The sequence below is a fragment of the Anser anser genome (assembly GCF_964211835.1).
Source record: "Anser anser genome assembly, chromosome: 1".
In the NCBI taxonomy this organism is placed as follows: Eukaryota; Metazoa; Chordata; class Aves; order Anseriformes; family Anatidae; genus Anser; species Anser anser.
This window is the reverse complement of record NC_139720.1, coordinates 140,705,597-140,717,800: the sequence shown is the minus strand read 5'-3', so window position 1 is coordinate 140,717,800 and position 12,204 is coordinate 140,705,597. Positions and strand designations below refer to the sequence as shown.

Below are 12,204 nucleotides of genomic sequence, written 5' to 3'. Positions count from 1 at the left end.
TTTGAATATCTTCAGAGAAGGAGACTCTCTGGGCAATCAGTGTGAGTGCTCTGTCACCCTCAAAATATGTTTTATATGTGTCATTAATATTCAAGGTAAAAAACGTCCGTTTGCCCAAAAGCGTGTTGAGAAATATAATGATGTCTGAATGCTGGAGCCAGCGAGCAAGGAATTTTTCCATTGGCCACTGACCTTTGTGTAAGGATTATCAGAACAGCTTGGTAAAGTGAGCCTTGGATAAACACTTTGAGAGACTTAAGAACTCCCATATGATGCAATTGGCAGGAAATTGATAGGTTATTCAAATATTAAATCTTAAATGAAAAACAAGTGGGGAGCACTCATAATTTAAAGAAAAACACATAAATCCCAAAAGAGAAAAGAGAAACTATTTTAGTCACATTTTTTTTACTTCAAATTAAGTAGTCATACAGTGTCTAGAACTATGTCTGTAACATACATCACAAAAATAAATAAATAATAAAATAAAAAATCTGACAGTAATACATTTAGACTGTCTTATTTAAAGAAAGAGAGAACTGGAAACAAGCAGTCACAGATAGAGATGAGCATAGTCCAGGTAAAAGATTATGGCAATGAAGAAAAAGAAAATATCAGGATAGGGAAGTTGTAAGTGGCAGCACTGAAGGTTGCTTTTCTTCAAATCTCCATCCCATGGCCAGTCAAGGAGATGTCAAGAAGGTGTGAGGTGCAGTGGGTTGGCATCATGGTGCTCTCACAAAGGGATCCCCCTGAAGCTGAGTGCAGGGGAGCTTGTTCCCCACTCTGCTACCTGCTGCCGTTCTCCAGGATGGGACGTCAGGGCATCCCACTCAGCCACCTGCTTCCACAGAGCTTTTGGGAATTTTTGATCAGATTTGTTTGAAATTGCCCAGAAGGTTCAGACAGCGTTCAGGAGGCAGGAGAGACACATGTGCTTAGGCAGTGATATAAAACACCTAATTACCTTGGGAATGCAGGCAAAAAATTAATGCCTAAAGGAAGAATTTTATTAAAAAGCTTTTATACATACTTTGTGGTTGATTTTTATTTGAGCTTCTTGGTCTTGCTAAGGTTCTGGGGGGAAGGAAGAGCAAAGAGTTTCTCCTCTTCTCTGAAGCCTAGTGAAATCAAAGGATTCTGCCTCCTGTCTGCTGACAGAGGTGCTGAGCATGGGCATCTTCCAACACATTTCAGTAAAGCTTTTCAGGGCATTACAACTGCAATTTTATGCAAAAAAAAGTGGGCACTACTTTGTCTTTTTTCTTTCTTTCTTTCTTTCTTTTTTTATTTTTTTTTCTCCTCTGTTTTACATCCTAGCTTACTCAGAAAAACAAAGCTTATGCAGACCTGTGTGTCCATGCACGTTTCCCTCATTTGAGAAAAGGATGTGGGTCTGAAAAGTAATTAAGTTTCTATTACTTTTATAAAAGTCCATAGCCAGGAAGTAGAATTGTGAGGGTCCAGACATTTACACATTCATCTCACAGTGACTCACTTATCTCATTCTTTTGTTATCTTGCCACTTTTTGAGAGGCTCCAGCTGACTTCTGCTAAGAAAGACTTTTTTTCCAAAATTTGCTAACATCTGCATTTCAGGGTAACTCCAGACATTTTTGAGCATCTCAGTTTAGTGGGCAGGAGACACTCTACTCCACCCTGGAATAATGATTTCAACAACCAGGAGAGAGTGACGTGGCAAGCCAGTGTTATACAGGTCATGGTCAGACTTAGCATTAAGCAGGACTGAGAGATAAAGTGATTTGTTCATTTGGAAACACAAATTTTCAACTATGGAATAAAGTTACAAAAAATACAACAAAGTTATTAAATTTATGCTTAGCATTAAGTAACTTCCTGTGCTGCTCCAACACTGTCATTGCTTTCTGGGTCAGCCCAAACCAGAATTTGCAGCTCACTCCAGGCTTGGCATGCTCTGGGGAGCTTCAGGAGCTGGGTGTTGTCTGGCTGAATGATCAGGTCACAATATTCTCCTGTCCTGGCTTAAGTTGGGATAGAGTTAATTTTCTTCATAGTAGCTGGTATGGTATCGTGTTGTAGATTTTGTGTGAAAATAATGTTGGTAAAAACAATGCTTTGTCTTATGAGCGGGCATAAGCCTGAGGATTAGTTCATGCCCTCCTCCCTCCTTCTTAAGGCTGCAGTTATGATTCACATTTCTATTGTAAACTTTAAGCACCAGAAACCTGAGTTTAGCTATCAGGTATTTTTTTTTCATTTACCGTGTCCTTAAAATATGACAGACAGATACAGCACTAGATAGGTAGATAGATAGATAGATAGATAGATAGATAGATAGATAGATAGATAGACGATAGATCAATACTGGACTGATCAATCCACTTTGCCACGGGACATGAAATGTTCAAGATTTATAACATTTTTCTGCTTATGGTCATCACATTGACTCTACATATGACAGTAAGCCTAAGGGATGACAAATATTACCCGGATGCAGGAGTGGAGTGCATCCTCAGCAAGTTTGCTGATGATACTGAACTGGGGGGTGCTGTTAACTCCCTGGAGGGATAAGAGGCCTTGCAGAGCAACGTAGATAGGTTGGAGCATTGGGCAATAATGAACAGCATGAAGTTCAACAAAGGAAAATGCCGGGTGCTGCTCCTGGGACAGAGTAATGCCAGACACAGGCACAGACAGGAGCCGAGTGGCTGAGGAGCAGCTCAGCAGAAAGGGACCTGGGGGTGCTGGTGGCAGCAGGCTCAGCACGAGCCAGCAGCGTGCCCTGGCAGCCAGAGGGCAAACCCTATTTTGGGGTACATTAAACACAGCACAGCCAGCTGGCCAAAAGAGGTGGTTCTCCTACTGGATTTAGTGGTGGTGCAGCCTCACCTTGAGTAGTGTGTGCAGCTCTCGGCTCCACAATATATAAAGGGTGTTAAGGAACTTGAAAACATCCAGAAGAAGGCAACAAAGCTGGTAGAAGGGCTGGAAGGCATGTCCTGTGAGGAGAGGCTGGGGACACCTGGGCTGTCCAGCCTGGAGAAAGGAGGCCGAGAGGCGACCTCAGTGCTCTCTGCAGCGTCCTGAGGAGGGGAAGCGCAGAGGGAGGTGCCGGTCTCTGCTCCCTGGGCACCGGTGACAGGACACATGGGAACGGCATAGAGCTCTACTGGGGGGGGGTCAGGCTAGGATTAGGGAAATTTCTTTCCTGTGAGGTTGGTCAAACACTGGAACAGGTTTTCCAGAGAGGTGACTGATGCTCCATGCCTGTCAGAGTTCAAGAGGCATTTGGACAATGCCCTCAATTAAATGCTTCAACTTTTTGTTAGCACTGAAGTATTCAGGCAGTCAGTTGGACCTGATGATCTTTGAAGGTCCTTTCCAACTGAACCATTCTCTTCTATTGGTTATTTGGATGGCACAGCATCCCCACAGATATGTAATAGTATGTAATAGTACAACACAGGTTAACCACTCTACAGCTAAGTAGTTTTACATCTGTAGTTAAAATGCAAATGCACAGTAATGGAGACACTTTTATACTTGTGGGCTTGAACAGATACAGACCCTTGATTCTCTATATAATAGTAGAATATATACTTGAGCATTAATTCTGCACCTCACTGTTGTTTGGACAAGACAGTATTACCAGGTTGGTACTTAATTGGATTTTAAACATATCATTTAGGCATAGTAGATGACATTTTCCTCAAAAATTGGCTAGAGAGGTTTACACTTAAAAATCTTTGAAAAGCATAAACATTGCAAATTATAGTCTTATACAACCATATAAGGGATAGCTATAAATGCAGCTCATTACTAAATTCCTACAGAAAAACAAAACCAAACCAATACCACTGAATATATGTGCACAAGATAGGGTACTTTCTGTGAAAGGGCTTTCTGGGACAGGGTTATGCTGTGATTTTCATTATTAGCTGTTGACCCCATTGGCTGATTATGACAGCTCTCATGTCATTGCTGAAATCCTCTGAAGGAGAAGATTTTAGGTACATACATAAATATTAGGATATTATACTATAATTAATTTAAACAATGAATCGGCTGTCTGATAGCTGACTGATTATATCATTGAATTATAGAGAAACAGGTTCAGGGTAACTCCTGCTTGCTAGCTGGGGTGCTCACCAGTTAATGTAAGTGATGGATGTCACATTATCAGAATGGCTGCTCTTAATTTATGTGTCTGCTGGAGTGGGCTTCTCAGGACATACAGACACTAGGATGCCTACATATGTGTCCCTTGTTGGCTTCAGTTTCAAGCAGGTGCTGAGATACTCAGCCCAACAACAGTGTCTCAAGCCATGCAAAACTTCGGTGTCCCTGCACTTGAGATTTTTTGTAAAGACCACTCTTAAACGTAGAGTCCTATTATTGTTGCTGAACTTTCACAACTAAATAAAAAAGTACAAGAATTTAAAGGTATAGAGTATGAATTCAAGCATTTCATTGAAATGAATGAAAGGGTGGGCTTGAATGAGTGGACCTTCACAAATATCCAGTAATGGGATCTCAAGAAGTGTACAATTAATTGCTATATGAATTAGCTATCTGAATGATGAATAATTATATCTTTATTAATAACCACTGGCCATCATATTGGCTTGGAGACTTGTTGCTGCATGATGAAAAATGCAAGTGGATCAAAATCCTGCCGCTTGCAGAGATGTCATGCAGATAGATGGGGACACAGAATAGTTTTCTTTGTTATGGACCAATGTCAAACCCTCCAGCAGCCTACTGTTAGGCTGGTGGAAAGAAAACCCTGACAGATGGCTGGGCATTACCTATGCTGTGCTGTAAAAGGTACGGCACTAACTGGGTACTTCTTCCTGATAGTGCCTATCCCCAGCACGATGCCAGTCCCAAACAGCTCTGAAGCAGCACTGTGGAATAACACAGCTGCTAGGAGGCAGGCAGGGCTAACAGACCCAAATCGGCAGTTTCTTGCTAAAAATCACCATTTCAGCCCTCTGAAGGAAGGCAGCCAGGTAAACTGTTAGCATGAAATGTGCTGTACCCATACTTAGCACAGCGTGCTACAGTGACTTGGCGTTCCAGCCCTGAAAACAGAGGCAGTGTCTGAGAGTACAACAGCCATGCAAATTTCATGAGGAGGGAAACGACAGATTTACGCACTTCACATCCAAAACTGGCTTAGTGCATACTTTCACTTGAAAAAAGACGGAGGTTGGAAACTCAGACCTAGCACAACAAAGAAGCAGGAAGCCGAACTCGACTGGAATCTGGCATTTTCTGTATGTTATGAAATAACAAGATCATATCATACCTCTTCCAGAGACATCCTGCTGGTAATTACACACAGTCTACAGAGTGTTCCTATGTGGCATAACCCTCTGTATTGGGTTTACATGGCAAAGATATGGTAGCAGGGGTGGTGCAGGGGTGGCCTCTGAGAGCAGAGCCCAGCAGCTGCCCCGTATCAGCTCAGAGCCAGCTCCAGCCAGCTTCAAAAGGGACCCACCGCTGACTGGAGCGAAGCGCCAGGGAGCGACACTGGGTGGGCCCCTGGGAGAGCAGATTTAGAAAGGAAAAACTACTGTGCAACAGCAGCTGGGAGAGAGGACTGAGAAACAGCACCACAAGGGCTGCACAAAGGTGAGTGCAGCAGGAGGGCAGGAGGTGCTCCAGGCAGGCAGCAGCAGTTCCCCTGCGGCCTGTGGAGAGGCCCCTGGTGGAGCAGGCTGTCCCCCTGCAGCCCACGGGTCCCACACGGAGCAGATCTCCACGCTGCAGCCCGTGGAGGAGCCCCCGGTGGAGCAGGTGGATGTGGCCTGGAGGAGGCTGCGGCCCATGGAGAGCCCCCGCAGGAGCAGGCCCCGGGCCGGAGCTGCAGCCCGTGGAGAGGAGCCCACGCAGGAGCAGGGGGTCTGGGGGGAGCTGCCGCCCGTGGGGGACCCGTGCTGGAGCAGTTTGCTCCTGGGGGATGGACCCCGTGGTGCGGAGCCGTGTGGGAGCAGTTCTTGAAGGGCTGCTGCCTGTGGGCAGCCCCCGCAGGCTCAGTTCGGGCAGGACGGCATCCCGTGGGAGGGACCCCGCGTGGAGCAGGGGCAGGGAGCGACCGTGAAGGAGCGGTGGAGACGAAGCATCAGGGACTGACTGCAGCCCCCATTCCCCGTTCACCTGCGCCACTTGGGGGGAGGAGGTAGAAGAGGGTGGATGGGGGAAAGGTGTTTTGATTTTGCTTTTAGTTGCTCACTGTTCTAGTCCACTAGTGATAGGTTATAAATTACATTAATCTCCCTATGCTGATTGTGTTTTGGCTGTGACAGTAATTGTTGAGTGATCTCCCTGTCCTTATCTCAACCCACGAGATATTTTTCATAATATTTTTTCTTTCCCTTTTCCTGTGAGAAGAGGCAGTGAGAGAGCAGTGTGGTGCTGCTTAGGTGCATGTTGGTGTTAAACCATGACACCCTCACCCTGTAATACTGTATATAGCTGGGGCTGTTCCAGGGATGCCTAGCAGCTCCCAGAGGTTGGCCATTCAGGTCCACATGTATGAGCCCCGAACTTCTCCCTGGACCCAGCTCTCCACAGCAGCAGATCCACTTTTCTCCAGCTCATTTAGTCATCGATGATTGTGTGTCAGAATGATTTACTTAGCCAAACTCACTCAGTGATAAAATAGCCTGTGAGAACATGGTACTACATGGTATAGCATACCTGTCAACATACACCACGGCTAAGGAATGTGCTAATGTAATTGTCTTAACATGTTTTCCTTTGTTTACTGATTGGTATTTAAATCTGTGGGAACTGTATGTGGACCTTTATCTAAGACTTATAATAACCTTCCTAAAAGGTTCAGGTTACAAAAGAAAAGAAAAAGCCAGTCCTTGCCAAGGCAGTGTTGACATCTCTCATATACAGCTGATCAGCAGAGCAAAGAACTGACTGGGCAGCTTGCTCAAGGCCAGACATTAGTGCTATGGCTGTGAGTTGTTGTAATGGAGATCTTGAGGATTCCTGTCCAGCACAGCCACATCCCAGAAAATCAACAATATCATACAAATATATACATGAGTTCCAAATATTATCCAGGGCAGTGTGTGTGCACAGGCAGCAGGAACGCTATCCTGGAGCCTCTGGAGATATCAATGAGAAAAACAGATCTAGGAGAAAAAGAAACAAACAAACAACCAAAACAAACAAAAACAAACAAACAAAATATTTTTTTTGTATTCTTTGTTTTTATAAGTCAGGGTTTATTTGTTTTCTTTCTTTTCTTGGTTTGTGTTTTCCCTGGAGTACTTTCTTTTTCTTCTTTTGTCTCTGCAACAGAACATTTAGGTTTCAATAGTCTCCAGTATGTGATTCCATCAATAGATATTTTACTCTCAGTGACTGAAAAGTATCCAGCAACAACCCATCGATCCTTTTTGTGCATGAGAAACTTCAGGATACTGGTCTTTCAGGGCACGAGCAGTTATCACGAAAAGTAAATACTGCTCCTATTTGACATCATTTTTTTTTATTACATCTACGCCCAATTACAACTTGCGGAAAAAACATTGGAATTTGTAGATTAAAACCTAACAAACTTGAGGAAAATTTAGAAAGGAGGTTGGTAAGATCCTACAGGCTTTATTCTTGCACTCAGAGCACAGAAACACATAAAGGCTCTGCTTTACCTTGCTGTCTTTACTATTCCTGTCAAAGAAGTACCACTTAGTACCATCCCTTTTCTCCTACGTCTCATTTATTTGCCAGCATTTTTAGCAATGCAAGTCTTGTTGGCAGCTGTGAGAAGAGCACAGTTTGAAAACTTGCGAAGAAAGTACAGTTTCTTTCTTTCCGTTAGGCTGTCTTTTCTTCTGTCAATGAACATTAGTTATGGAGGAAAGGAGGACACTTTCCAAACGCATTGGGTTTACGTGGCAAGAACTTGGTAGCAGGAGGGTCTGCAGAGGTGGTTTCTGTAAGCAGAGCCCAGCAGCTGCCCCATGTCAGCTCAGAGCCAGCTCCAGCCGTCTCCAAAAGGGACCTGCTGCTGGCCAGAGCCGAGCCAGGGAGCGACACTGGGTGGGCCTCTGGGAGAGCAGAGTTGGGAAAGGGAAAAAAAATAAATCCTGCTGTGCAACAGCAGCTGGCAGAAGGGAGTGAGAACCAGCTCTGCAGACCCCAAGGCCAGTGCAGAAGGAGGGCAGGATGTGCTTCTGGCTCTGGAGCAGAAGTTTCCCTGCAGAAAGCCCATGCAGTATCAGTTTGGGAAGGACATCCTGTGTTTGGGACCCCATGTGGAGCAGGGGCAGAGAGTGACTGTGAAGGAGCGGCGGAGACAAAGCGTTAGGGTCTGACTGCAGCCCCCATTCCCCGTTCCCCTGCACCACACGGGGGAAGGATATAAAAGAAGGTGGTTGGAGGGGAGGTGTTTTTAGTTTGCTTTTAGATTCTGATTGCTCTAGCCTGTTAGTAATAGGCAATAAATGATACTAATCTCCTTATGCTGATTGTGTTTTGGCTGTGACAGTAATTGTTGAGTGATCTCCCTGTCCTTATCTCAGCTGCTGAACCCCTTCCATTGTATTTTCTCCTCTTTTCCCTTTGAGGAGGAGGAGTAAGAGAGTGGTTGAGGTAGACTCCAGCTCCCCAGCCAGGTAAAACAATCACCTTAAAATATGCACACACACAAAAAAAAAAAGCTGCATCAAGGTTACATCCTACTGTTGCTGTTCCAGCAGCAAAGGGTATGGTCGGTAGGGGCCCATGGAAATGCATTGAGTTCTTCAGAAGAAACAGAAATTACATGTTATAGAACTGTAGGAATGCATGCTTCCTTTCAGTTTTGCTGTCACTGAGGCCTTCTTGAAAAGAAGTTATGATAATAAGTAACTTGAGTCCCAGGATGTCTTATGGAGAGCTGTAATGAAGCTGTCTGTTTAAAAGCTCCTGTGGCCTCTAAGTAGCTCAGGTTCACCCTACCCCAGGGAGGCACAGCCCTGGCGACATTTAGAGACCACAGCTTCCCACCCCGCTGTCTGCAAACTGGGGACCTTCAGGCTGCCCACATAGGTGGCTGGGCCTTTATCTTCATGGCTCCTTTACATGCCCCCATACAGATGTCCCACCAACAGAGCTGATGTCTCCAGGGCAGCCCTGTGGCAGCCCCAGGGCGTACGGTACCATAGGTGGCACTGAGGAGGGCAGCACCGATCCCCCTTGGGAGCAGGGCCAGGGTCTTCTTGCACCTCCTCTGACTTGGCTGCTGGACCCTGAGAGCATCTTTTGCTGAAGAGTTTCAGGGAAAACTCTTCTAAAGGGTGTTGGACAGAAAACAAGACACCTGTAGAGGTCTCTCTTCACTTGGTCAGAGGAGATTTATCTCTGCTCCTCCAGTGCACTTGCCAACAGATTGCTCTGCGCTCTTCTCAAGAAAAATAAAAAACGGCAATAAAGCTTCCAGAAATATCATTTTACAGGTTTAGTTAATTCATACAGAATCCTTACTATTCAATTTCTTCTGCCATTTCTGGATTGATGAATTCACAACATACAGCACTAATTGTCAGGCAGCTACATCTAAACCCTGTAATAGCTAGATGCTCTAACGGGAATTGACAGATGACACATATGGAAAGTGTTACTTACCATGGCCTGAAATTGAGGGAATTATGTGACAAAATTAAATGCTTACATGCTTGCAGGCAGAAACTCTTATTTTAGTAACGAACAAAGAAATACAATTACTGCACAAAGATTTACTGCAGGTAAGTTTGATCAGGATTTTATATCTACAATATACCACTTCAAATTATGTCACCAGGTATGCACGTAAACACATTCATCTTGATGGATGTCACAGCTTGCTTAATACTGCCAACAACACAATGCCTTTTTTGCAGCAGCGTCTTTGAGAAGAAAACACCCATCTTTTTTATTCTTTTCCACATATAGCCATTTACAAATACTTCTTTGTACAATTAAGTTTAATTAAGCATACTGTATTCACTTAGGAAAATTTTTCTTCCATCATCAGGATTTTGAAGGCAATTTTATCACACTAATTTGTTATTTCTGATCCCCCACCCCCTTTAAACCTTATTATTATTTTCCTGTGAAGGCATTCATTTGTCAGACATTCTCCCCAACAAAATCTGTAGCAATGCTTTGCCTTGTTGAACGACCAGTATATTTCATCGGTAGAAAAGGTCTGTTGCTTTAAAAGGAATTCTCATAGGTCGACTACCCACTAATTAAGCAGAAAAAGAGGAGGAATTTGGTATATATTAGTTTGCTTTGCTTTGCTTTCCAAACTGCCAGGTTAGCAAGGATTAGGTAATGGCATAAAGTTGTGTGCATTTTCAAAACATTTTTCCAGCAGGGGGATGTAGAATTCCAGTTTTTTTTATGAGTTGCAAGAATGGTGGGACAATTATTTTCCACGTCATGAGCACCAGAATGGTCCTATTTCAAAAAGAACAAAGTAAGAGAAAAAAGGCAAGAAAGCTGGTCTCAGGAGTTTCCATATCTGTGCAACTGTTAAATTGCTTCCCTGTTTGTAATCTGAATAAATGATGACCATGAACACTTTTGAATTACTTACCAGATCACTGCCTGGGAAATGACTGGGGTAAGTATTCCTGAAACTATTCAGAGTAAATTATGGGTGAAAAAGTGAGAGAGCATACACGTGATTTAGAAACTATTTGGCCAGTACGTGGCAGGCTGAAAACAATGCAAACTGTATCTGCAATTCCTCTGGAGCATGGTTTTCCCTGGTGCGAATCAAGTTAAAAATAAGGTAACACAACATGTAGCAATTAAAGAAAGAAAGAAAGAAAGAAAAAGTTGTTGACTAGGCACCCTAGAGCCTTTAGACCAACAAATATAATTTCCCTTGTTAAAATAGTTCAACACTAGTCACAGGGGGAAACCTGAACCCAGGAGCCCATTCCAAATAAAATACATTTGTTTAAATTTTGAAAAACAAATTGAACATCAGTGCCTGTCATTCAATTTCATCTGGACATTGACAGCCTACTCCAATGGGACCAGCCAGGATCCCCTGTCTTCAAGAGCCCACAGCATCTCCCCCCCCCCCTCAGGAAGTCACAGCTCTGTGGTGATGAGGGCACTCTCCTACCTGCTCTTCTGCACTGACACAAGAGGTGAAAGCTGGCTTGTCATTTAGGACAAAGGACCTAAATCCATTTAATTCACTGTGTAGACCTGCTGGAGCAGCTTGAGGCAGGTGGGAGCTGAGCTGTGAGATATCCCAGAAAACAGGATGGAGTCCTAACCTGCCACCTGTGAAGGACCTCAATTTCAGCTGGTAGCAGGTATCTTCTGATTACCAGCCTTGGTTTGTCCATCCCCCAGCTGGTATGAACCAACAGCATTACAGTGAATCACACAGGCTTCAGCAAAGTTGGCCTTGGCTCAGAGATGGGAGCATAGGTGCAGCCTTTTGAGTCTTTCATGTTTGCCACCCAAGCCACCAACCTGGAAGAGAAATAGACTGGGTTAATTCCTCTTGCAGTTCCAGTTCTCAGCCTGAATTCCCTCTTCATCACACTTCCCTCTATCCAGTCCCTCACCTACCACGTTTCTTTCTTCACACAGAGATTTCAGGCACACAAAAAGTAGCTTTTGCAGAGTGCAAAGTGGAGTTTGTCCTGTTGCCCAAAAGCTGCTTTATCATTCCTGCTATGTGTCAACTGAGGAAGGAAACATTTCCTATTTAATTGTAGAAAATTGCATTCAGTGATACAGAATCATTTCACAAAACAAAATGCTGGTTAAGCCAATTAAGAGATTCTAAATTAAAAAAGAAACAAGCTGTTGTCAATATACCAATGTCAGCTCTCTCCAGTGTTTGGAGTTATCCAATAATCAGGCGCTTTCAGGGGGTCCAGTCGTGCATCTATTGAAGTCAATGGCAAAACTCCCAATGATATCGGAGGAGCAGAATCCAGTTACTAATCTACAAGCTCAGTAAGAGTCATAGTAATTACGCAGATGGCCATATAAAGAAGTTCAGCTGAAAGTCATTTTGTGTTAAAAAAAGAGAGAGAAAGAGAGAGAGAGATAAATATAGAAGAGAAAGTCTGTTGTAGTAGAAAAACTAGTGAAGTCTTAGATTTCAGAGCTAGCAGGTGATAAATCATTTGACATTGTAAGAGTGGTGGATGGATTGTAACAGATATCAAGATAGGCATGAAGAAAAGGTCTGTAAGA

The 12,204-nt window shown here is 43.8% G+C and overlaps 1 long non-coding RNA gene across 1 annotated transcript; it reads right to left on the bottom strand.

The window, feature by feature from the left end:
- Positions 1-9,399: 9,399 nt before the first annotated feature.
- On the bottom strand, positions 9,400-11,970 carry LOC310903857. The gene is made up of 3 exons (XR_014587879.1): positions 11,821-11,970; positions 11,569-11,684; positions 9,400-11,469 (listed from the first exon to the last, which is right to left on the bottom strand). It is a non-coding gene; the product is annotated as an uncharacterized lncRNA (long non-coding RNA).
- Between the last annotated feature and the right edge of the window lie 234 nt (positions 11,971-12,204).